The sequence below is a fragment of the Thunnus thynnus genome, chromosome 7 (assembly GCF_963924715.1).
Source record: "Thunnus thynnus chromosome 7, fThuThy2.1, whole genome shotgun sequence".
Classification (NCBI taxonomy): domain Eukaryota; kingdom Metazoa; phylum Chordata; class Actinopteri; order Scombriformes; family Scombridae; genus Thunnus; species Thunnus thynnus.
Window position 1 is genome coordinate 16,247,350 of NC_089523.1, and position 25,748 is coordinate 16,273,097.

A 25,748-nucleotide genomic window follows, 5' to 3' on the forward strand; every position below is an offset into this window, starting at 1 on the left:
ATTATGTAGCTCTGCGAGTGGGATGGTGTCCTTGATCCTGCAGATTTTCAAAAATCCTGTGTTTACAACATATCCAGGGACACCGTGTGGCACTATACTTTAAAGTGTCCCACTTTTCTCATCTTGTAACTGTGATCAAACAGAAAAGAGCACAAAGAAACAGCAACACTACTCCTCAACATTGTCAGATTGGCCATCAGTCACCATGTGTTAGCATGCTATTCTAAACACATTTTGTGGCCAGACAGAAAGAATAAAGAAAGTATTCTGACAAATGTGTAACACACTGTTTTAGACCAGATGTCTTATGGGCATTTAAAATATTCAGTAACATATTGCTATCTGAAACAGAATTTGTTTTGGGGGTGAGGAGGTCCTGCTGTCCGCCCTTCTTATGTATAATACTGTCCACATTAGACAGAAGGAAAACAGACTTGAACAGATTTTCATGCTGTCGGGTTAGAATCACAGTTCAGTGAGGTGGAAGGCAGCAAACAGCAACATTTTCTTAATCATTTCTAAACTATCACTTGATAAAAAAAAAAAAAATGTTCGTATATACAGTTTTTGTGCTGGAATTAATTTTTGTGCAGGAGTAAAAATTACCCTCATTTTTACTCCTGCCTTAATCTGCTTACTGAAATCAGTTATATCATCATAATAGTAAATGCAGAGGCCAAAGAGTATATATAGTAGGCAACAAAGGCAGATAGCAATACACTGTCTTGAATGACTATTTGTAGAGTAGAAATAATCAACATCATAAAAGAGTGTATTAATTTATGAACAGGGTGGCTGAATGAACAGATAGAACAACTGCTTGTGCTTATAAAAGAAAAATGAGCCTAGAAGAAAAAAAAAGATGATATTAAATATTTCATCTTATGTTGCACTGACCTCTGTGGGTAGTTTCAAGCCAACTGAACATGAAAAAACATCCAACAGTGATGCAATTTTGCACCACTGTGTAACCTTTGTTATATTTTAAGTGTAAAAATTATGGCCACAAATAATAAAGATCCAGTTCCCCCAAATGTTTAGGTTTGGATTCATAACAACAATTTATGAAGACTGGATTTACCACATTTACTACATTGCTATATCTGGAAGACAACTGACCAAAGGGCCCCTTAATAACTATGCTGTAAAACATCAGAAACGTCCTTTGAGTTACACACACTCTTTCCTGATGTAACACAGAAAGAAAAGGAAAAATGGGAGGCAATGTGTGCATGTAACAGACAAATCTTCTGACAAACAAATATGTCTGTTTTGTCCCATGTAATGCTTAACAGTACATTACACATCAATAAACCTAAAAAGGTGTGACACAATGCTCAGTCAGAGAGGTACAGTAGGCATGAGTGAATGAATGAAGAGATGCTTCGGGCACATGTGTGTATGCAAATATCACATGTGTGTCTGTCGGTGTACAGTAATATGTCTTTCCTATGTGTTTGTATGCATGCATATTGCTATATACAGTGTGTGTGATATGAACATGAGTGCACTGCTACTGTGAAGTCTAAAAAAAAATGTGTGTTTGTGTTTCAATATGAGTCTAATTTTAAGCCGAAGTGTCTCAGATCGATACAGAGGCATTATAAGGGAGTAAATGAATCGTAACAGATGATAGCAATGTACTATAGCTCAATGTTTCCAATGAATAATCATAATATTTGAGTATCTACGGCAGAATCATGGGCCATTTCAAAGATAAACCCCTGAGAAACATTAAAATTGGCTAAAAAATGAAAATGATCCTCAGTAACACACAGGGAGCCTATCCATGCTCCATTTTTGCTCTCAGACCAGAGGGAGGCAGTCACGCATCATGTTTTATCACCAGTTAAAAAGCAGTTAAGAGAACAGTGCATAACACCATCAATTTCCCTTTCACAGCTGTGTCATCAGTTTGCACAATCAAGCCACAAATTTCCAGAAGACGAAAATCTTTCAGAAGATTTTCATTATTCATTCATCCATAATGAATAATAAGTCAATTTTGTCTTCCATCATTTTTCCATACCACTGTATTCATCTGTCCTCTTCACTGTGTCTGAAAGGCTCAAACTAATCCAGCCAAAGCTAAAGCTAATCTGGCCTGTGAGAGTTTGTGAAGACTCCAGCCTTTTTGTTGTGTGCACAATGTAATGTTTAACCGATAATCTCATTCAGTTATGTTCATGTGAATGTCTCCAATAAAGAGAGTACAAAAAGTAATAGAGACAGTGAAACTGATCTCAAAGTTGTTACTTGTTGCTTTTATACAAATAACAGTAATCACAAAACCACCACTCTGTGTAGGGTTGTCACAAAAACATTTTATTTAGTGCTTTTTCTTGATTACTTGCTTTAAATCAGAGAGCTTGGGCTATTTTCATTGATTTGATTTTCATGATTTCTTGTTTTTGTCAGTTACTCTGGATGTCTTTCAGCCAAATGCTTCTATTTAAAATGTGCTTATAGCTGGCCACAGCTGTTCATGATGTGCTATACCAAAGCCTCAGGAGAGACATTGTTTCAAACATTGTTTCTAGCCATTTAACCAAGCAAGAGGACTGAAAACACAGTTCCCGTAACAGCTATGGCCTGAGGAAAGAGTTTTACATTGCATACATGCACATTCACACCTGAGCAGCTCCGCTCCAGTAGAGGATCGTGTCTTGCTCCGGGGCACATTAGCTTATCTTCCCTAGCCATTTGGTTAGTTCATCCAAAAAATGCCCCATATAAAATTAATAAAGATTTTGTCAAATTTGTTTTTGCTTTTGCTCATTTCATAAACACAGAGGACTTTATGGCAAGGAATAAGGTTCCTTGGTCAGTCAACCACAGATCATTGTTCTTCCCAGTTCCCAGGGGTAAACCTCAACGGCCATAATGCCTGCTTATTGAAGTATATTAATCATGTACAGTATGCACTCACCATGAGCAGATACAGTATGTGACTCAGACTTCACTTAAAGGAACACTCCATCACACCCTGCAGTCCCAAACATTAACGTAAGGGAGAGTCATAACACTGTGCAGATGATTGTAGCTGAATATTTACACAGTCTAATGAATGTTGACCTAGATTTAGTTTTAAACACTGGAGCACCACAAGGCTGTGTGCTGTCACCACTGCTGTTGGTCCATTTTCACAAATCAAATGCATGTTCACAGCAGTAATGTCAAGCTGTTCAAATATGCTGATGATATTGCCCTTGTTGGTCTTCTCCTGAAAGACACTGCCATACATGAGGAGGCTTACTTCAGACAGGTCACTATACTGCAGGACTGGTGTCAGGCAAGTAAACTGGAAATGCATGTGGCCAAAACAAAAGAACTTATAATGCAAACAAAACCAAGGGGAACTGTTATGGAATTTTCTATCTTTAGGGGTTACAAATTGGGTTACGTTGGGTCAAGCCTGGGCCTTGAGGTCACACTGTAATTCTTAAGTATAAAAGAGACATTCTCTCCTCTCCTTGAGACTAGGGAACCCTCTGTGATGTTTTGGGGAAGCAGAGGCCTCTCTGATAAAGGGTAAATCAGCATTGCCATGGTTACCAAGGTCAGAGGGGGCCTTCCTAGACAACACAGATAGATGAATGATTCTAGATAGATAGATCTAGATTCTATTTTACACAATCAGACATTCAAACCAGAATGTGCTGACAGTGACCTGAAGTTTCATGCAACATGACCTGAACTAACATTGATAAAATGCAGTTCCTTGTTTAGAAACTAGTGAACAATAAGACTAATTTTTCATATTGTAGGCTGATCTGTTGGGGTTAATGACTAAGAGTCAGACCTTTAGGGGACAGAATGGAAAGAGACAGCATCGGAGCAGAACACTTTGATGTTTGCTGTTTCAGTTTCTCCTTGATCCATTGTTTCAATAAATATTTGCAGCATTAAGACATCAAAGGCTCGTGTGCACTTTCTCCACTGAGGTGCTGAGCATCGTTCAATATTTCCACAACAGGAACCATTAACATCCTCCCTTTCAAATTCAATAACCAGCCTGTAGAACTACAATCATTGATCAGACCCTAATGTTTAATGAGAACCCAGAGAGCATTTTTAAGAGAACCAATCATTGATTGGTTGATTTTATCATTTAACATAACAGCTTGGTACCGCAACTTGAGTGTAAAGAGCAGAATCAAGCTCTCCAAAATTGTTACCATTGCAGGGAAGGTGACAGGGATTGTGCTACACACACAAAGGCTAAACATATAACTGCAGATACCTCACACCCACTACACTCAGAGTTTGAGCTGCTCCCGTCTGGCTATTGATTCAGAGTCCCAAGGGCCAGCTGGATCATATATAAGAAGTCTTTTATTCCCTATGTCATACAGGCATTGAACACAGAATGACTGCATCAGGGAACACTTGTTATTTTATAAGATTTGCTCTCTGGTATTATTTACATAACCTACCTGCTGCTATTTGCACTATTGTATGTTGTATATTTTGTATGTTTTAAATGGTCTGTAGTGCTATGAGTAGTGTATGCACTTTTGCTAAATTTAGGAGAAGCCAAAGACACATTTCAACTGAGGTGCACAATAAAGTCAATCAATCAATCAATCAATTTATGCTGGAAAAAAATAAACATGTGTATCTGTGTATGTGCATTCACAGAGATGCAAATGCATTTCTTAATTTTTAGATTTTTTTCACAAAATATTTTGACAGTTTTTGGCTGTTGCAATGATGATCCTTCTGTTGTTATCACTCTGGGACTGGGTCCAAATTAACTTTGTACCACAAGTGTGTGCAGGTGTGTGTGTGGGATGATCTTATTATATCTTTGACTTCAGCTTGAGTCAGTGTATTTCTGTCAGAATTGATATATTGTATATTAAGACAAATTAAGAGAGAGACTGATTTATAGTAAAAGAGTGCAGGGAGGGAGAGAGAGAGAGAAAGGGCGCTAAATGATAGTTCAAGGGTGACAATAATCTTTGCTAGCAGACAATCTAACTTGACATTAATTTCCTCTAATGGATCTATGTCTGATTAAGACGATGAATATCCCTGAACTGGATGGGACGCAAAAAGAATAGATTGGATGTCCTATTGATGTACAGTAAAACATTTTTCCCATGTCTCCTCTCAGGCATAAAAAAGATATTTTTTCCAGACTATGAAAGAGACAAAAAGTAGAATTATAATTTTGTCATGTATTCATTTTTATAGGACACAGGTCAGATTTATAACAAGGTCACAAACATTAGAAATGAAATTGTTCTTGGTTGTGAACTTTGGAACTTTGGATACCTTACTTCTGTGTTTCAGATTTATGATTACCTGATAAAAAAAATATACAAATTCACATTTATGCTTCATGTTTTCTCTGAAGCTTTTTGTTTCACTTGTTTGTTTATTTTGTTTTGTTTTTTTTAAGTAATGTGATTAATGTTTTGTATCTCTGTATGGTATATATATATATATATATATATATATATATATATATATATATATATATATATATATATATATATATATATATATATACTAAAAAAGAGGGAGATAAGAGGGGAACGACTAAACTGGAAAAACCGAATTACTGTAAGTAGCCTGTGGTTTTATAAGGGTTTTTGTAAAGATGCACACATACACAAAAACATGCAAGCATGCACATGCAATAAACACGAGTACACACACACACACACACACACACACACACACACACACACACACACACACAGACACACATTTTCCCTGGTTTCTTGTCTTTTGTTCCTAATTTAGCTCTCCCTCTCTTACACTGTCTCCTTATTTCTGTCTTAATGACTCTCGCCCTATCTCTTCTCCTTGTGTTAATCTGCTCTGCTGTTAAAAGTTTTTCTTCTTGCAAAGGCACATTTGGGTTTGTAGAGTGGGGGAAGGGAGAGAAGGAAAATATGGAAGACAGATGAAGGGGAAGAGAGCAGTTTAGGTCTGATCAGGGTAATGACGCAGCAAACTTTGGAATGAGCAGAAGATATACAGTATGTGCCTGCTTCCTTCCTGCCTCTGTGTCTTTCTCCTGCTAGATATGCCTGTGTCAGTATTTATATTAATCTTTTATCCTCCATATCTGTCTCTTTGCTCTGTCTATTCTGTCCGTCTACCTGCCTGACTGTCTATCCAAGTAAAGCATAAAAAAAAATCCACATCACATAAAATTACTGAAAGAGATTCCTGCTCCAGAGTTGCCACATCTCTGAAGTATTTAGTAGGATTAACCACTGCGTCAGTTCTGCTCTTCTGTACCTTATTCAATATGTACATATATTTGTACATTGGCTTCTTATTCCTGCCTGACATGTGGGTTCCTTTATGCTGATAGACACAGCCAACATAACAAATAACATCCAGATCACATAACTGTATGTGGTCTCTGCATGCTGCTACATACAGTGGGCATACAGCAAGCCTTAAACAAAGAGACTTTTTCAGTGTGTGTATTAGCCTTGAACATGAAATTGTGACATGCATCTCTGTCATTTCATCTCTAATGGACCAAGATATTTGAACCCACTGCTTACTTTAGAACATAGATTTCAGAACTTTTGTTTCATACACCATTATATTACTCTTTTTGGTATTAAATCTAATGTCAAAGTCAGCACAATATTGTAACTCTTTTGTCATCGATATTGACAATTCAGCAAATCCCTGGATTATACTCAATGACAGCATTGCTCATTTTATGTTTATTCACAATTAAATCAATCTTTAACCCCCTTCAGTACAACCTGGGCTATTTGAGTATGTACTGTATGCTACAGTGATGTCACATGACATAAATAAACTTAGCACAAAAAGTAAGGAAATTTGTGTTTGGTAGATTATTTCTTTGTTGTGACAATGCTTCTTGGCAATAAATCATTGGAAAGCCTGTTTATTTCCCTTTTAAATGGTTCCACATTTGTAAGGATCATGCATTTGTGGGATGAACAGCAGAGCTGAGTATGTGAGTTGCGCCCATGAAAAATTTGCCAATTCTTCTCGGCCAATGCCAAACAGCTTATTCTACCATTGACTCTTGTTTGGTGTTTGGTGGATTGGATGATTGAAGTTTGAAGAAACAAGACATATTGGCAATTTAACAATTTATTCATTTAACAAACAGGAGCCTCAGTAGCGTGTGGAAGAACCATACACAGCCACAACAGCCTGGCGTTTCCTCCTCATGCTGGTCACAAGCCTGGTCACACACTGCTGTGGGATGCTGTGGGATGGCATGCTGGTTGAAGAATGGTTGTTGGTGGTTGTGTTGATCACTCTGGCATGAACAGCACGCCCAAGCTGATACCACAAGTGTTCAATGGGGTTGAGGTCAGGACTGCTGGCAGGCCATTCCATCCTCTCCACTCCCAAATTCTGGAGGTAGTCTCTAATAAACCCCGCTCTGTGGGGGTGAGCGTTGTCATTTTGGAGGATAGAGTTCGGTCCCAGACTGTCAAGATATGGGTTTGCTACTGGTTGCAGAATCTCATCTCGACATCTCTCTGCATTGAGATTGCCTCCAATGATGACAAGCCTCGTTTTTCCAGTGAGGGAGATACCGCCCCACACCATCACACTGCCTCCACCAAAAGATGTTACTCTATCGGTGCAGTAATCAGCATAGCATTCTCCGCGTCTTCCCCACACTTACCCCACACAACTGCCGTAGGCAGAATCTGGACTCATTGCTGAACGTAACGTTCCTCCACATGTTCAGGTTCCAGTGCACGTGTTGCCAACACCAGTGCAAATGGGCCTGACGGCGAAGGGCAGTCATGGCAGGCCTCCTGACAGCCCTATGAGACCGGAGATTGGCTGCGTGCAGTCTGTTCCAGATTGTCTGGGCTGAGAGCCGTCGGCCATATCGTCCTGCAAACCTTGACTGCAAATCTGTAGAAGACAGCCTACGGTACCTAAGGGCTGACAGGGTGAGGAAACAGTCTTCTTGGGGTGTCGTCTTCTTGGGATGCCCACTTTGCGGCCTGTCTCTGACATCCCCCATTATATGGAACTTGGCCTTCACTTTAGAGAGGGTATTAGGGCTCACTCCAAATAATGCCGCAACTTGGTTTTGCGGAACACCAGCTTGAAGTTGCCCTATTGCACGAACCCTATCCAGATCAGTCAAACGTGGCATGCCGATTCTTGGAGCAGACACCTACTGACCACTGTAGCAGGGTCCATGCTCCCAGGTGCTGCCAGAAGCTCAAAACAAGAGTCAATAGCAACAGCAAAATAAGCTGTTTGGCAATGGCAGAGAAGATTTGGCAAATTTTTCATGGGCACATACTCAGCTCTGCTGCTCATCCCACAAATGCATGTTCCTTACAAATGTGGAACCATTTAAAAGGGAAATAAACAGGCTTTCCAACGGTATACGACTTATTGCCAAGAAGCATTCTTACAACAAAGAAATAATCTACCAAACACAAATTTCCTTACTTTTTGTGCTAAGTTTAGTTGTAAGGCCAAAATACAAAAGAAAGAGTGAAATGCAGCGACATGGCTTACTTCCAATTTCTGTGTTTCTGCTGCCAAAATTCATTTTCAAGTCATGAGCAAACACTTGGAGTTATCAACATCATGTTTATATCCCAAAGATGCTTCATTTAGCATATGTTGAAGACTGAATCATATTTATAGGAGAAGAAGCAGGAAACAGAAGACAAAAGGACAAAATTCTAGCAGTTATTTGGATCAATTTGACCATACTATATTTGCTGAGTTCAACCCAAAAAAACTTGAAACTGAAAATGTATCTCTATTGATTTGCAAGTTTTTGGTTCTATGTACTGCCATAGACTGAAAAATAAATAAATAAAAAGAAAGTTGGAAAATAAAAAATAGTACACAAACAAAAAGGTGCCACTGCGCCTTCAGTGCTGAGCTTGGCCTCCTTAATAATAAGACCAGGTCAGTCTGTGTAATCCCATCCTGTAAATCTGTGTAGCTTCATGGTGGCACTGAGAGCTTAACACACTTCAAACACATGCAAAAAGACAAACAAAAAGCAAATGAAGAACACATCTTCATCAATTTGACAACACAATATATGACATTTAGAAGAAAACACTGCAAAGTGTGAAAATTCAACAAAATACAGAAAAGCGCCGCAAATACAAAATGCCAAATACAGAAAACACAACCAGATACAGAAAAGTGCTGAAAATACAGAAAATATAACACAGAAACGATGCAAGTTGCACAGAACACAATGGAAATTAATCACTCTTTCCATTTCCAGAGGACATTAAAAAGTGATGAACAAGCCTGAACATAACTGTTTTTAACATAATAATAAATTGATATAATAATTAATTATATAATTTCTGGAAAACAATAACCATCATAACTAGTAATGATCTTTAATCAGTCCACCCACACAAATAAAAGTCTCCTCACACGTGTGCACACACACACACACACACACACACACACACACACACACACACTCACACACAGACACACACACACACACACACACACACAGATGCAGACACACACTCACATCACACACACATCCTTTCCATCTGGCTGGCTGCATAATAGATGGTGGCACTGGGTGATGCTAGAGGCCAAAAGGACAACTCTAACCAGCCACACACACACACACACACACACACACACACACACACGCACAAAGGATGATGTGATACAAATACATGCCATAGTTTACACATGCGCATACAAATGTTCAATACTGAACAATAGACACATCTTGACACACACTACGTCCATACTGGCAAACACTCACACACACACTCAAACACACTCTCTCTCTTTCTCTTTCTCTCCTCAGTCACACAAACCTAATGGGGCTGATGTTTCATTTATTTATTCAATGATTCTGTCACTGTTTGTCAAACAGAATTTACATTTCAAATGAGAACATTTTTCTCCCCACATGTGCAGTGTGTGTGTGTTTGCGTGCTCTATACATAAAGTATGTGTGTGCACGGCTGTAGCCTTATGAACATGCTCTACATATATTCTCTGTTCAATCTTTCAACAATTTGCAGCTGCGGTCTCACTCTGCAGAAAAACCTCTTTCATTATCAGTGCCATTAGTGTGCATTTGTGTGTGTGTGTGCGTGTGTGTGTGTGTGTGAGACTGTGAACGTTGCTCAGGTATGCATACATAACAAAAACCTTCCTGTATGTTCACTTTAGCCAGAAGGAGAAAGAGTGTGTGTTTTCTGTGTGTACATGCATATGAGAAAATATGAATGTATTGTGTTTGTACATAATTCATGTGGCAGGCAGGGTTATGAATGGTGTTCACATGTCCTGAGAGCTTTCCACTCGCTAAGCCTGTCCACTCTCTTCTGGAAGCTTCTCTTCGCGAGGGAGGGGTGAAAAAAAGCACGTGGGGGACGGTGAAAATGAGAGGAGAAGTGGTGGTGGTGATGGGGGAAGCAGAGATAGGGTGTAAGAGAAAAAAAAAAAAAAGCAAAGGGGCGAAGGAGGAGATGGAGAGAGTGGAAGACAGCGATGCAGAGAAGGACAAATATAGAGAGAACAGGAGCGGAGGGGGGAAAAGGGGGGGAAATGAGGGAAACAGAGTGGGAGAGACAGAGAGGAGGAGGAGGAGGAGAAGGGAGGGGGGGAGGAAGAGGGATGCTGCATTTTAGTGATAGCACAGACTGAGGCTGCAGGAGCAGACAGAGGGATGGAGAGAATCGATGAGAGAGGTAGAAATTAAGAGAGAGGATTGTCACAAGAGGATTCCCATTCAGGTAGCTATAAATTAATGGCTTCAATAGCTATAAATCAATAAAATATCAATAGAATATATTCTGAATAGTTTTGACTAAATAGGGACTGTGAGAGGCCTTTTCTTCCTGAATTTCCTAAATATCACAGAAGAGCAGTCAACCTGTCAAGCCATTCATCCACCCATCTATAAATCCATGCATGCTTCTGCTTGACTGTCTATCCACTGGCTATCCTTCCATCTGTCTCAGCAGGATGCAGAGGCGTCATTTTGGTGCCTGGGACAAAGAAAAATGCTGAATGGATCCTGACGTGTTGTTAGAGAGAGAAGATAAAAAAAAAAAAAAAAAAACAGGAACATTTGCAAGCTTCTGGAAGGAAAAGGGAGGAGAGAGCAGTATGAGTCAGAGCACAGCAGCTCTGCATGTGAGAGAAGAGGTAGAGGGAGATAGAAGAGCATTGAGAGAGATATAGGGGAGAAAAAATAAAGAGGAGCTGACCAGAATTGAACAGTCTTTAGAGGAAGGACAGGATGAAGACAGAATCCACACTGGCAAGTGGTGAGTGAGATATAGGCCAAGTGAATCAGCTTGCTAGAGGGAGAGGGAGGCGAGAAAAGGCGGTGAGTTTAGAAAGTGGAGGGTTTAGTATGACTGAAGCCAGTTGAGGGAAGGTTGAATGAAGGTTTGCTGCAGGGTAGACAGTGGACGCAGAACTGCAAATGACAGAAGGACAGGCTTTATGAAAAACTGCTTGAGCTGCTACAGGGGAAAAAGTCCTGAGTTAGTGAGTGTCTTGCTACAGGGAAAGAACATGACTGCATATGGGATGATGAGCTTTGAGAAGGTTAGAAAATGAAGAAAGGAGCAGAACAGACCAAAGAACACAACAAATTGGGCCATATCAGAGCAAAATCTACCATCCAAGCAGAAAGCAAGAGGGGAGAAGGACTGAAAGACCAGACCTGACCAGAGAACATGTCATCCACCGCACAACAACAGGAACATGTAAACTTTAACTGTGACAGAAACATAGCAAGACGTTCCTGTTAAATATTGATGCTGACAGGCCACTCTGGAAAGAACTTGCTCCTTGCACCACAGAGGGGAAAACAGGATGAAGAAACACAGATGATTTTTTATTCGAGTTGATGTCACACTGGAATAGTTAAGCTGCTACTGTGGTTAAATTGAGATGTTGCTGCCAATTAAGACAAGACCTACAAATTAACCAAGACTCGGCTTCCTGGCTGTGTGATTTTTTTTGGGAGAGTGGAACGACTACAGAGAGAGGAACTGGACCTGTATCATGTGGCAGCAGCAAGGAACGAGAGCTCATTAAGACCACAACGGGACTGGAACATCCTCTTTTTTTCTACAAGAACAAGATCCATCCCTGGCTGATGAACAGAGAGTGGATTTACATGTTGTACCAGCTTTGAAAGCCACTGAGAGGTACCTGCAGTATCACTGCCAGATGTGATAAGCCAAACACTGTTGAAGCTATTCATAAATGTTTCCTATTTCTGTTTTGTCCTGGACTGGTCACTGAAAATAGCTTCATTACAGGGATTTTACGAGAGAAGGATTGCTGTCATGGCTTGAGGAAATATAAGTCCTGAACTGCTTTGATGTGCATCAACACGAAGGATCCTTTTAACTGGAAGCAGGATGTATACTCCATTTTTGACTGAATAAGTCACGATGGGTGATTCTCAAACTCGATAAGTCTTAATGGCAAAAAGATACAGACTTCCTTCTCTCTGACCTGAATCAGAGATTCCTCAAAACACCACGAGAATAACGCGGGGAGACACAACGCCACAGTCCCCATCCAGCTGCGGACAGACCAGCTGCATGTTTATGTGTGTGTGTGGCTGCGTGGGGGTGCAGGGACTGTCGAGGAGCTCGGCTGTGTTTGTGCTTGTGTGGGTGTAGGTGTGTGTGTGTGTATAAGCTTTGAACCCAGCTGCGTCTGAGTGCATTTTCAAAGCATCGCCCGGAGCTGTGTGTTTGTGTGTATGTGTCGCCTGGATTCTCCCCACCAGCGACAGAGCTGGACGTGAACAGCAGTGGTGATAGGGGGGACAGGGAGGGGGAGGAGAAGGAGGTGAAGAGTGAGGTGAAAGAAAGCAGCGGGACGGAGGATAGGAAAAAACAGACAACATGCTTGGATAAAGAGAAGAAGGAAAGGAGTTTTTGGCTGCCCCCCTGGTGCAATGTGTGGTGAGTACATGTTTCAATGCTACACTTTCATGTGTACCAGCGTCTGTGCCTGTAGTGTGTGTAATTTGTCTACCCACCAATGAGCATCGTATTCCCTCAGGAGGTAGGCCAAAGTCAAAGGTGAAAGGTCAATAAGAGGACTCAGAGTTCAGGAGCATCACAATAATTTACATTAATGGATGCAGGTCATGTGATCTGCATGATATGTAGGTCCAGCGGATCACATTATTACTTTGTGAGGCAGCTGGATTCGCAAGATCATAAGATCACAAGATCACGCAAGAATCCATCTTGTCAGGCTTCTAGTTATGCGTTTGTGTCTGAACCACCACTGGTTCGGACCAATCAGCATCCGATGAGGATTCTTGCGTGATCTCGCGAATCCAGCTCTCACAAGGTAAGATGGTGATAAACAGATGATTCATCCAATCACCTGCCAAGTATTTTTTGAAAGTGCCTGCCCTTTTCCACAAAGTTTCCAAGGATGACTTCCCAGATGGTTCTGTGTAACAAACCATGTGGCGCGTCAGGTTACTGATTCACATAAGATACGCACAAGATTCCACATGATACAGGTGCCCAGTGGGTCAAATGACATCTAGCCTGGCACCAGAATGAAAACTGAATCAATCCCATGAACCAAGGCATGTTTAACCATAAAGAATGAGTACAGTATGAATGACCATCCTGGCATGAAGTTCATGCCAGGATGGTGTTTTATCAAAAACGCACACCAATGCCCTTATATATAAATGTATAGCCCCGCATGCAGGGATGAATAATGCTTTCCCATGTACAGTCACAAATCTGAGACTCTGCTTCAGCTAGATTTTCATAAAATACAGCTTTATATGTACCATAACCATGTTGCTAAATCACATGCTATTCATAATATCAGCCACATCCGAGCCATTAATGACCATGAGAACACCTCTATTTAATGAAGTAATCATCACTGTCCAATGAAAACCATGTAGTGTTGAGAAAATTCTCCTACTTCTTAATCTATATATTATAAACTATTTAAAAACTTATCTAAATTATCTGAAAAACTGCCATTAGATATAAATTCTGAACCTGACATTGCAGGGAATATTGACACCCGGTCAAGTAACACCTGAAGGATCTGACTTTGTCATTAATTTGTTGTCAAAGAAAATGTGTTGCTTGTGTTGCTTCCCATTTGAGAATAGCCTGATCTATCTATAAAATGTATGTAAATCGACTAGAAAACAAATCACAGTTTGAAACTCTGAGCCAATCAATGTTGCCTTTGGTCAGCAAGTTTTCATTACCACTTGTTTTATGATAAGAATTTCTCCAGTTCTTCATAATGACTTCACGATTTTAGCACTTGAACTGTTGAGCTACTGGAATAGAGAGACTGGTACCACACACACACACACACACACACACAAACATAAAACACTTTCTCCTTCACACAGATGCATTTTCTCTCTTCTGTTGCTGTAATGCATATATACATGTACAGTCACTTACAACACATCATTCTCTCTTTCTCTCGTGCTCTCTGACACACACACACACACACACACACACACACACACACTGTAAAAACACACATGCACAAACACAGAGAAACCAGGGCTGTGGCTGAGGAGAAGTGACAGTCGCTTCATGGCCGCTGGCCTCGTATTCTAGGTCGTAATGAGGCTGTGGAACATTCTAGTGTCATACGGATCTCGTTCCCATACCATCACTCTATGCAACAGCACAGTGTGTGCATGTGTGTGATGTATATGTATGAGTGTGTGTGTGTGTGTGTGTGTGTGAGAGAAGAAGAAGGAACCTTGTGAATTTATGTAAAATATACAAGTGTTTATAGGCTTTACAAAATGATTTTAGAATACAGCAGTAAAGTGCTGCCTTGCTAACGTACTAACCATGCAGAGAGATATATGTCGGCAACAAACAGCTCCTCCACAGTATATTGTGACGGGTCTTTACAGCTTAGACATAACCCATACAAGCTTTCTTTATGTGCTTATGTGTGTGTGTGTGTGTCTCTGTGTGTGGGTGTGTGTAATTGATTCATTGATCTCTGCACAGGCTGAACAGTGTGTAGTGTAGCAAACACAAAAGCTGTAAGATCATTGATTGAGACTTTCTGTAGAGTCCATAATAATCAATGACTCCAATCACTACTTGCAATTGCTCCTTCCCCTGATGATCACTACTGAATGCACATCTGATAAACACACAGTGTGCCACAGTAGAACTAATTTTATTTATATTGTATTTGACATTATTAGTATTTTAGTCTTGCTTACCAATAATCAAACACATTGGTGCAAGATGAGGGTTAAAAAGGTCAGATTACCTGACCATGAGATTTCGAAGTCATGAATCTATGTATCTATGTACAGACTGTGTTTGATTGACATTGACATCATTCTTATTTGTACACTTGACATAATCCCCAGAATAGTTTTGCCCACCTTCAACCTGAGCAGAGTTCTAACTGTAAGAAACTTAACTAGCAGCGAGTGACAAGTAGTATACTGCAAAAATAAATTACAGTAGGTTTACTGTGTTTATAGTTCTATCTCACACAGGTTCCACCCTCACAGGACAATTCTGGACACGCCTACCAATTACGTGTGTCTCACACAGTATATAAGGCAGTGCTTCTCTGCCGCTCTCATCCTTTTCACTTTAGCGATGGCAAATCTGTTCACTGATCTTACCTCTCCACGGATGGAGTCGCTGCTCCAGCAAGCTCGTTTCTGTCCATCCTGCCCTGGCCTCATCACCGCCGCTGGCAGGCATCTCTTCTGCTTCAAGTGCTTCGGTCGGGACCACGCAGAGAATGGCACGATATAGCCACCACCCTGCGTTCACTGCCGAGGACTTCCTCATTTTCGACTCCAGCAATGGTGGGACCATTTTCGGTTGTGTGACGTCTCGCTCTGTTGCGATGAGATTAACCCGGAACTCAAGATAGATCTCTGCATCAATCATGATTCCCCCACTTTACCTGGTGCTTTGCCACCGCCTCTGCCGCTGGACCCCGCTGGATGCCGCCAGACACCTTGGCTGAGACTGTCCCAGGGTCTTCGCCAATGGACAATGGTGACAATCTCTCTACTGTGTCTGCAACATCGCTGACCTTCGGGAGTCCATCTCTGACTTCAGTTCATGATTTTCCGAAGGTTATGACCATGGTGGCAGAGTGTATACACTGCCCCTGCTTATCACGTCCAACCGGTTAGCTGGCTATGTGAAGGCTTTTATGGCCCAGCTCATCCAGCTCCACCATCCTTTGTTTCACCTCCTCTCCAGGACATATGTGTGTCGAACCATTCTGGAAGGAGCTGCTGAAAACAAAGTCACCAGTCACGGGACTGATTTCCTTCCTGAGACTGCAGGGCCGTACAGGGAGAAGCTGTCCCCCCCTGGAAAGGGCCCTTGCAGCCCTCCTGATTCCTCACTCAGCTGGCTGGTCAGCTAGCTGGAAGCTGCTACCTCAGCTGGTGCAGGGTAGGTACACGCTGGAATATTTTGAGAGAATTTTCCAGCGTTTTCCCCCACACACACACAAACAACGGAACAGGTCAAATTTCTGGGCTGCACCATCAGTCAGACAACCTGATTCAAGGAGTTGCTACTGCCGCAAGGCGTGTGATGTCGCTTGCCACAGTGGGTTCACATCACATGTGCCTGGGACTCACAGCCCTACAGAGAAAGGACAGAGAAGACATTGTGGGAGCTCCCATAGCTCCAGACGGGCTTTTCGGGTCCATTTCCTCTGTCACTCAGTGCTTCAAGAGGCTGGAAGAGGAAAAGGCACAGCTGAGCTGCCATCTGCCGCTCACCCCTTCTTCTAGTCAGGGAGGAGACAAGGTGCATTGCAATTCTTGTTCCTCCTTTGAATAACATGCAATCAGGGTTACTGCTCCTGTTAAGCTGTTTGTGGTTGTCATATACCGCCCACCAGGGTGTCAACTGGGGAACTTTGTTGTCAAACTTCACACATCACTCTCAGCCATGCCTGATAATGACGCACCACTAATTGTCATGGGAGACATGAATATTCATATTGACAAAACCCAAGCAGCTGACCTCCTGTCACTTCTGTCCTCATTTGACCTCAAACAGGTCTCCACCCCTCCCACACACAAAGCAGGCAATACTCCTGATCTGATTTTGACTCGGCATTGCTCCACAACAAATATGTCTGTCACCCTCCTACATCCCTAACCCCTACTTCTTTATTCAATTCACGATCACCTTACCAGAGCATCCTCATGTTCCTCCTTCTGCCGCGAAATCCGGTACCTCACACTGACTCAACTTTCCAATGAGGTCTTGGCTACCCTGCCTCCTCCTAATGAATTTTCCTCACTCCTGGTCAATGAGACTACAGACACACTGTTCCTCACTAGCTGCCTCTCTTAACAATCTCTGCCCTCTAACATCCAAACCTGCTTGCATCACCCCCCCAGTCCATGGCTCACTGAAGTCATCAGAGAGCAAAGGGCGGAACTCAGAGCAGCAGAGAGAAAATGGCGTAAATCCAGAGGGCCCATTGACCTCACTGACTATCAGGGTCTCCTCGCATCATTCTCCTCCATTTTAATTACTTACTATCAGAACAAGATCTGTGATGCCACAGATGTGCGGAAAATGTTCTCTGCCTTTAACACACCCCTCAGTATGCCTCCTCCTCCGCCCTCCACTCAGGGCCACACTCTCCTCATTCTACCCTCTGACTGAGGACGAAGTCTCCAAACTTCTGCTGGACTCTTGTCCTACTACCTGTCCACTGGACCCAATACCATCCAACCTTCTACAGACCATTTACCCCGCACTTAACCTCGCAGTTACACACATCATCAACTCTTCACTCACAACAGGTGTCCCCGCCGCATTTAAGCAAGCCTGAGTCACCCTGTTGCTCAAAAAACCTACACTCAACCCAGCCCAGGTTGAAAACTACAGACCGATTTCACTCCTGCCCTTCCTATCAAAAATACTTGAGTGCATAGTCTTTAACCAAGTATCTGAATTCCTTTCTGAGAACAACCTGTACGACTCCAATCAGTCTGGCTTTAAGTGGGGTCCTTCTACCAAGACTGCACTCCTGTGGGTTATGGAATCACTACTACTAGAGCTGCTGGTGAGTCCTCAGCTCTTTTGCTGCTAGATCTGTCAGCTGCCATTGATACAGTTAACCATCAAATCCTCCTCTCCACACTCACTGAGCTTGGTATCTCAGGATCCACACTCCACTGGTTCATGTCCTACCTCTCAGGGAGCATCTTGGAGGGGGAAAGTGTCCAAACCTACAGCTTATCCACAGGGGTTCCTCAAGGGTCAGTGCTTAGTCCCCTTCTTTTCTCAATATGCACCATTTCACCTGGCGCAATCATCCGCTCCCATGGTTTCTTATACCATTGCTATGCTGACGATACCCAGCTCTTCCTGTTGTTCCCGCCAGAAGACCACACGGTCTCGGCTCAGATCTCATCATGCCTTGCTGATATATCAGCATGGATGAAAGAACGCCACCTTCAACTCAACCTCTCTAAGACTGAGCTCCTTGTCTTCCCAGCCAGTCCCTATATACAACAAAACATCAGCATCCAGCTCGAATCAACCCAACTCATACCCACAAAGTCTGCCCGTGACTTGGGTGTCATGATCGATGACCAACTAGTCTTTAAGATTCATGTGGCCTCAATTGCTCGGTTGTATTGGATTGTCCTGTACAACATCATGAAGATCAGGCCCTACCTGTCTGAGCATGCAGCACAACTCCTGGTACAGGCTCTCACAATATCACGCATTGACTGCTGCAACTCCTTACTGGCAGGCCTCCCTGCATGTACGTTCAAACCATAGACTGTATAAAAATATGGACGTTGTTACCATGATGTCACCTGTTGGTTTCTGAAGTGCGGTTTTGAGGCTCAAAGTGAGCGGCCCTGTCTGTCGCCATCTTGGTAGTGTGTGACTCTGCATAACTCCCAGCCAATCAAAAATGGGCAAAGAGGCGGGCCGAATGGCTGAAACAAGCCACCTAGCGGCTGGTGGACCTGTCACTCAAAGCAGCCATGTCCTTCATTATGCATAACTTTACGGCTTAATAAAATTTAAACAGGTGAGTTATAAAAGAAAAAATCACCCCCCATACAGTTGTCATGAAAGGGAAATTAGCTATAGAGACCAAAACTGTTTTTTGCACCAGGCTGTAAACATGTTTAATTCTGCTGTAAAGTTTGGCATTTTAACATGGGGGTCTATGGGGATTGACTCACTTTTGGAGCCAGCCTCAAGTGGCCATTCAAGGAGCTGCAGTTTTCCGCATTGGCTTAATTTTTCAGCCCCAGAGTTTGCCGCTTGGTTCAAACCTCTGCTTACTTACTCTTGTTGTTCTCTCCTGACTAGATCCTTGATTGTGTTGTATCAGCTCTCAGATGTATGTCGCTTTGGATAAAAGCATCTGCTAAATGAAATTGTAACACCACAGTGAGGAGGAGAGTGCACAGGCATGGCAGAGCACTGTCAGCCACCTCCCAGACCACCTGGACGGACACACTGCAGCACTGACCCGCCCACGCCTGCTGAGTCGCCCATGCCAGGACGAAAATCACCAGCAGACCCCCACAGAGGCCCTACGCATGGGGAGAGCCTGCAGCCAAAACGGCTGTCAGTGGAAGGGAGCGTCACATCAGCAAGAGCTATGTTCAACAGCCGCCCCTCCCCCCTCGGATGTGCCAGCAGAGTTAACCACCCCCTCCCACCACTGTTCATGCTCATGCTTTTCTGTGTGTGTTGAAAATGTTTTAATAAAAACAAATTACATTTTTCTCCAGGAAGCAAAATCCTCCACCCTCCTTTCACCTCCCCTTTCTGGCCCTCCATGACGCTATGATGATAGCGTCCCATCCTGTTTCATCCAGCTGGTCACAGAGGCTATGTAATGCAGAAGGCACTCACTCAGCTGGTCTTTTATAAAACATTCCTACAATGTTACATGATAACAAAGGAAGAACATTCTCACTGCAACATTTGGAAAATGTTTTGAGACCGTTAGGGGATAATGCTCTAACAATGTTATCACTAAACATTTTAAGAAGGTTGTCACCAAACATTTTTATGTTTTTAGAGAATGTTATCCTAGAATATTCTGAGAACCAAAAAAAACCTTCCCACTGAAAACATTTTAAGGAATGTTTGGGCATAATGTTCTAACAATGTTATCAATAAACATTTATAGGATTTTTTAGAGAATGTTATCCTAGAACATTCTCAGAACCAAAAAAACAAACATTTTCTTTAAAACATTATTAGAACTTGTGGGTAGTGTCAACCAATGTTGTGGGAACGTTCACTGCTAGCTTGGTATGTATGGCAACATCTTGGTCTACACCTTGTCTGTTCACAAGGTTCTATCTCTTGGACATGTCGGGCTCCTTTTCAAGGACTGTACTCGCAGAGGTGACTCAGGCCTTGTGAAAAGGGTTGTGTGAGTGTTAGCTGTGGATCACCTGACCCCTCCTAGGCAATTATACACCAACATTCTCCCATGATCCAAGATGACTCAGGAAATGAGGTGTGCAGGATGTCTGTTATATGATTTTTGACCCCTGCTAGGTTAGGCCATGGTTACAACCAGTTTCATGTTCATGGTAACTGGACTGGGTTGGGCCCCCTACTGCCCCGCTGAAGCAGCTTGGATTATTAAGAAGTAGGAGGGCCGCAGTGACTAACTTATAGTAGGGCAAACATTCATCAGGCTCAGCCTACTGTAGCCACAGGGTCCTGTAGAGGGTGGAGCCTGTGTGAGATAGAACGAAAGTTACGATATTGTAACCCTAGTTCTATAAACACAGGCGGAGCCCTCTACCCATGGACCCTGCCACTCCTACACCGTCTGCTGAAGTGGTTTTGGGATGAGAGCCGCAGAAAAGCCCTGCCTTATACACTGTGTGAGATACATAATTGGTAGGCACATCCTGATTGGCTGGCTACAGATATGCAAATTTCAGTCAGCAATTGCATGCGTGTGATTGAAGTAGAGTATTACCCATAGTTACGGTAGTAATATTGCAACTGTAAAATGAAACATGGTAATTTAATGATACTGTACTTACATTCACAGTAAGGAAATTGTAACTGTAAAAAAGGGAGAATGTGCCTTTAAGAGTTTGTGGCAACCGTGAATACAGCAAAATTGTATATACCAAGACTGTAATTATGAATAAAAAAGTGACAATGAGTCATATTAGTGTTGAGATAGTGCAACTGCTGAAAAATTATGTCACAGTGCTAAAGAGATATGTTAAGAAGAGGATGAAACACATAGAAACATTAAACTGAACAGGCTAGGCACTGGTGATATTGTTGCTGGCTTGATGATGGCTAACAGCTGTCAACCATGTAGCACAGGTGACATGCTGATGGCAGTGGGAAACTCAAAACTTCCATCAGCCCTGCCTTGATTATGATTGCTAGGTAGATAAAGCACTGAGATGATGACTCAATCTTCTTACATCCAGATATAACAAAGCAATTTAAACATTTACCAGATTTTTATTACATGTTCAAGTATTTGAACTGTTTTTGGATATAGCCTCCTAAGATGATGAAGTAGACAATACTTTATTAATTGTTAGTTCTTCATTAACAGCATGGAATCAGTACCAGTCAGGTCCACTAAAGACTTTGAGTACATTCAGTGCTTGATTTTCTCCTCCCACACTGTTGAGTGAACTAGGTTCACAGAAATGTATTAGGGGGGTTTATGTATTCTCTCTTTTGCAAAAATAACAGATTGACAGCAACTCAGAAAGAGCACGACAATGTAGATGAAGACATGGGATAAGACCATGTGCAAGATAAATGTAAATATGGTGTAACTATTATCAAATGAATGTATAATTTAGAGTACACGTGAAATGAACTATGTGTGAACTTGGAGACAGTCTAGTCTAGTCTACCTTTTGCTAATGTTTCAGACAAAGATCAGAACAAAACCATTAGAGCACCCCGCTGGAAAAGATTGTTGCTATTTAAGACCTTACGCACAGAAGTACACACACACTCACACACACACACGATTTGGATGCTAAAATTTTCAGCATTTTAACTGCTGCTTCTAATTATGTCCGCCTATCTGTCCGCATATTTGTAGGTCTGTATCTATTTGTGTACTGTATCCTTTTAGCAAATCCCTGCATGACTAAATATACAATACTAAATATTTTGTTTATGAAGCATTGCAAAGTCTCACAAGAAGCACCATCTGTTTAATAAAGGGCAAAATAGTCCTTCAAGAAGTGGCCATGTCTGCACAGATCTTTTATAGATATTTGAAGAACACATACAACAGCTCACACTTACATAAACTTAAATTAAACTTTCTGCAACAAAACCTGCAAAGATGGTTTTAATTGGTAACTTCTTACAGCAAAGCAATGACCTTTTTTGTGCTAGAATTTAAGTATGCATCTCACAAGCTCCTATTTCCATTCTAGATGTTTCCATGAGATTACCTTGGTAGTGAATGCGTAGTGAATGCAACCTCAGACTCCCACAGTAATGCATGCTGCACTGCAGATGGACCATCCGTAGGGAATTCATATCACACCCTATATAAATTAATTTGACAGTTAAATAAGCAGAGCAGCTATCTGCACCAATTATGATGAATATTATGCATGAGTTTCATGGGGCAGACTGCCTTGCATTGCTCACTCAGTGGGGAAGCCGTTGGTGAATTCCCCAGCGCTGCTGTGCATTTGTAATGCAACTGCACAGTGTCCTCATTGTGTGGTTCAAAACAAGTTCAGAATAATATTTGCCATTTGTAAAATATGCAGAAGCAAGAGCATCCAATTATGATTGATTTACAATGACTTTACTGACTTCATATTGTTTTCCAAAACTAATTCTGTACATGAAAAGAGCTGAACTTACAGTCAGAACTGGGGACACAGACCTTCATTTTTATTTAGTTAGTTATATACTAATGTTAGAGTCACAGTGTTTCAACCAACATTACGTGTTGAAATGGGCAAAACTGAGATTTAATTCAAATATGATGCTTCCGACTGCTTCCTACAATGCAACTACAATTAATGGGAAAGACCTTTATAGTGATTAAAAATAAATTATATGCTAGTGTTTCACATAGGCCAAAAATATCACAAGTTGTACCAGATAATCACATCTGATTCCTCCTCCTCTTCCTCCTGCTATTTTGTTAATATGATAGGATGGTAGAGGTTTGAAAGGCTGAGTCGATGTATTCAAATATTAATTTGAATTGACTAAATGCTTGAGCTGCTGCACGGTTCATTAAGATGTGTGTTCTTGAAGGGGGGAGGGAAGGAAGGACGGGAGAGAGAGGAAGAGAAAGAGTGTGTTCATGGAATATAATAATCACATTTTTATAGTGTATAGTCTAATGTCTGTAGTTTGTGAATGGAAGGTAGAAACTAACAGTTATAAGATATGTCATTGTGCATATATACAGTATATAACAAAACTGAGTACACCCCTGGTCATGTACACTAAAATGTATGTAGTAATTACAAATCATTTTCCTTTAATACAATTTGATTTGTTTTCAGACAATACCCAAGAAGAATTAAGCCAATTTACTTGAAAAACAGAATGTTTGATTACTTAAACTATAATAAAAAGTACATATTTAAGAATGAACTGCAACAAAAGGCAGCACACCCTTCATCACTGAGACTCCATTCTTTTATTTTTCAATATTTCGTATGCCTGCCAACAGATTCAATCCTGCTGGGCATGGATGATACCAGTCTTGTACAAATCTGTGGAGAGATGTTCTGCCATTCTTCACAGATGATTGTTTTCAACTGCTTTTTGCTGGAGGTATTTTGTTGCTATACCTCCCTCTTTAAATTCTCCAATGGTGTTCTATTGGATTCATGTCAGGGGACATACTTCTCTTTTTTCTTCTTTAAAAACTTGTGTGATTTTTGAGGTGTGTTTGGGATCATTGTCATGTTGGAATATTCCTCTCCTGCCAGCCTTCTTGAGACCAGGAGTCATCTTTTCATTCAGTATTTGGTTATACAAACTTGCTTTCATGGTGGCATCTACCTACCATCTACCTTTTGCACTCATGCAGCCTCATATCAGCACACTCCCAGCTCCATGTTTCACGGTTGGCACTGTGCAGTCACTGTGGTAGTCCTGGCCAGGTCCACGCCAGACATGCTGGACTCCATCTGACCCAAACTAATTTATTTTGGTTTCATCTGACCAAAGAATGTGCTGCCAATATTCATCAGGCTTCTTTTCATGTTCTTTGGCAAAGTTTAATCTTGCAAGTTTGTGCTGTTTTGTGAGCAATGGTTTTCTTTTTGGACATCGTCTGTAGAGTTTGACTTCATGCAATGTCCCTTGCAATGTCTGAGCAGTCACTAAAACACCAATTTCCACAGATAATCCTTGTACCAAGTCAGAAGCACTTGCCGTCTGCTTTTCAATGCATGGTTGCGAATTAGCAAATAGCGAATTATGCGCGCCGTCATATTTTGAGGATGACCAATGCACCTTCTGTTATTGGTAGTATGGGTCTTCCTGTACCTCCTAACCACTGCTGCAACTAACCCTCTCCCATCTTTATGAAGTCTCACAGTCTGGTTTCTTATGTCTGCAGGCAATTCCTTACCATGTGGAACCATGTTGCATTAGACACAACCAAGACCAAAACTCAGAAAGTTGTGATGTTCACAGGTTCTTTTATAACATTGTTCAGGCAATTAGTCTTAATTGGAAGTCACAGGTGTAATCATTTTTGTATCAGTGATCACAGGTGTACTCACTTTTCTTTCAGTGGTCACAGGTGTACTCACTTTTATTGCATCGAGGTTGTACTTTGAGGCCTGTATTTTCAATTTAGTCTATCTAACCTGTTTGTTTTAATTACAAATAAGATCAAATACCCTACACTTCACTTCGGTTATTGTAAGACGATAGTGCAGTAGGTGGTGGTGGTGTACTGGGGTGCATTATACTGAATGGTGTTCCTAATATTTTGTCCACTGCATTAATATACAAGAGGGGTCCAAAATATTAGGAACATTTTTCAATATAATGCACTCCAGTACACCACCACCACCCACTGCAACCTCATTAATAAATATAAAGTAGAATTATCACCTAAATGTGGATGTTCAAAAATGTTCACTCTACATTGTTGTAGCAGCAAATTTTGTCCCTATGTTTAATCTCATTTATCTATTTGTACTTTATTCTTTGTCTCTTTGTAACTCTTCATTCTCCCCATTGAAGTCTTTTTTTTCCCTTTTTCTTCTATCAATGTTCTTTATGGCCATAAATTTTGAGGTGTGCCATGCATTCCCTCTAATTGGGTCGGAAATAATCACATTACACTGTTGAATGGCTAAGCTGCATCAAAAGATAGTGCTATGTCCCTGTCCTTACTCTACACACACACACACACACACACACACACACCCCCTGGGCTGCCAGAACAGCTGCTGGATGTTGAAATGTTTACCCAGCGCACCAACAAAATGAAAAGACAGAACAACAAGTGGAGAAGGGAGTAAAGCATAAACACAAAAGAAGAGGGGGCAGGAGAAGAGAAACATTTGATTATACATTCTTTGGTGTTGGTATCCATAATATAACAAAACAAAACATAACAAAACAAAACAAAATGAAAATAATATTTTCTGTGATTTCTATTTGTCTATGATTTTATTGGTAGGAGCTGAATTATTGACAAAACTGGATGAGGCGATTGACCAGTGGACCGTATTATGGATAGCCTTCCGG

At 41.4% G+C, this 25,748-nt stretch overlaps 1 long non-coding RNA gene across 1 annotated transcript in view; it reads left to right on the forward strand.

Moving 5' to 3' along the window:
* Positions 1-9,967: 9,967 nt before the first annotated feature.
* Positions 9,968-25,748, forward strand: part of LOC137186006 (uncharacterized) — a 20,489-nt gene continuing 4,708 nt past the window's right edge. The window contains exon 1 of the long non-coding RNA XR_010928948.1: positions 9,968-12,935. This is a non-coding gene — a long non-coding RNA (uncharacterized lncRNA). The remainder of the gene's footprint in view (positions 12,936-25,748) is intronic.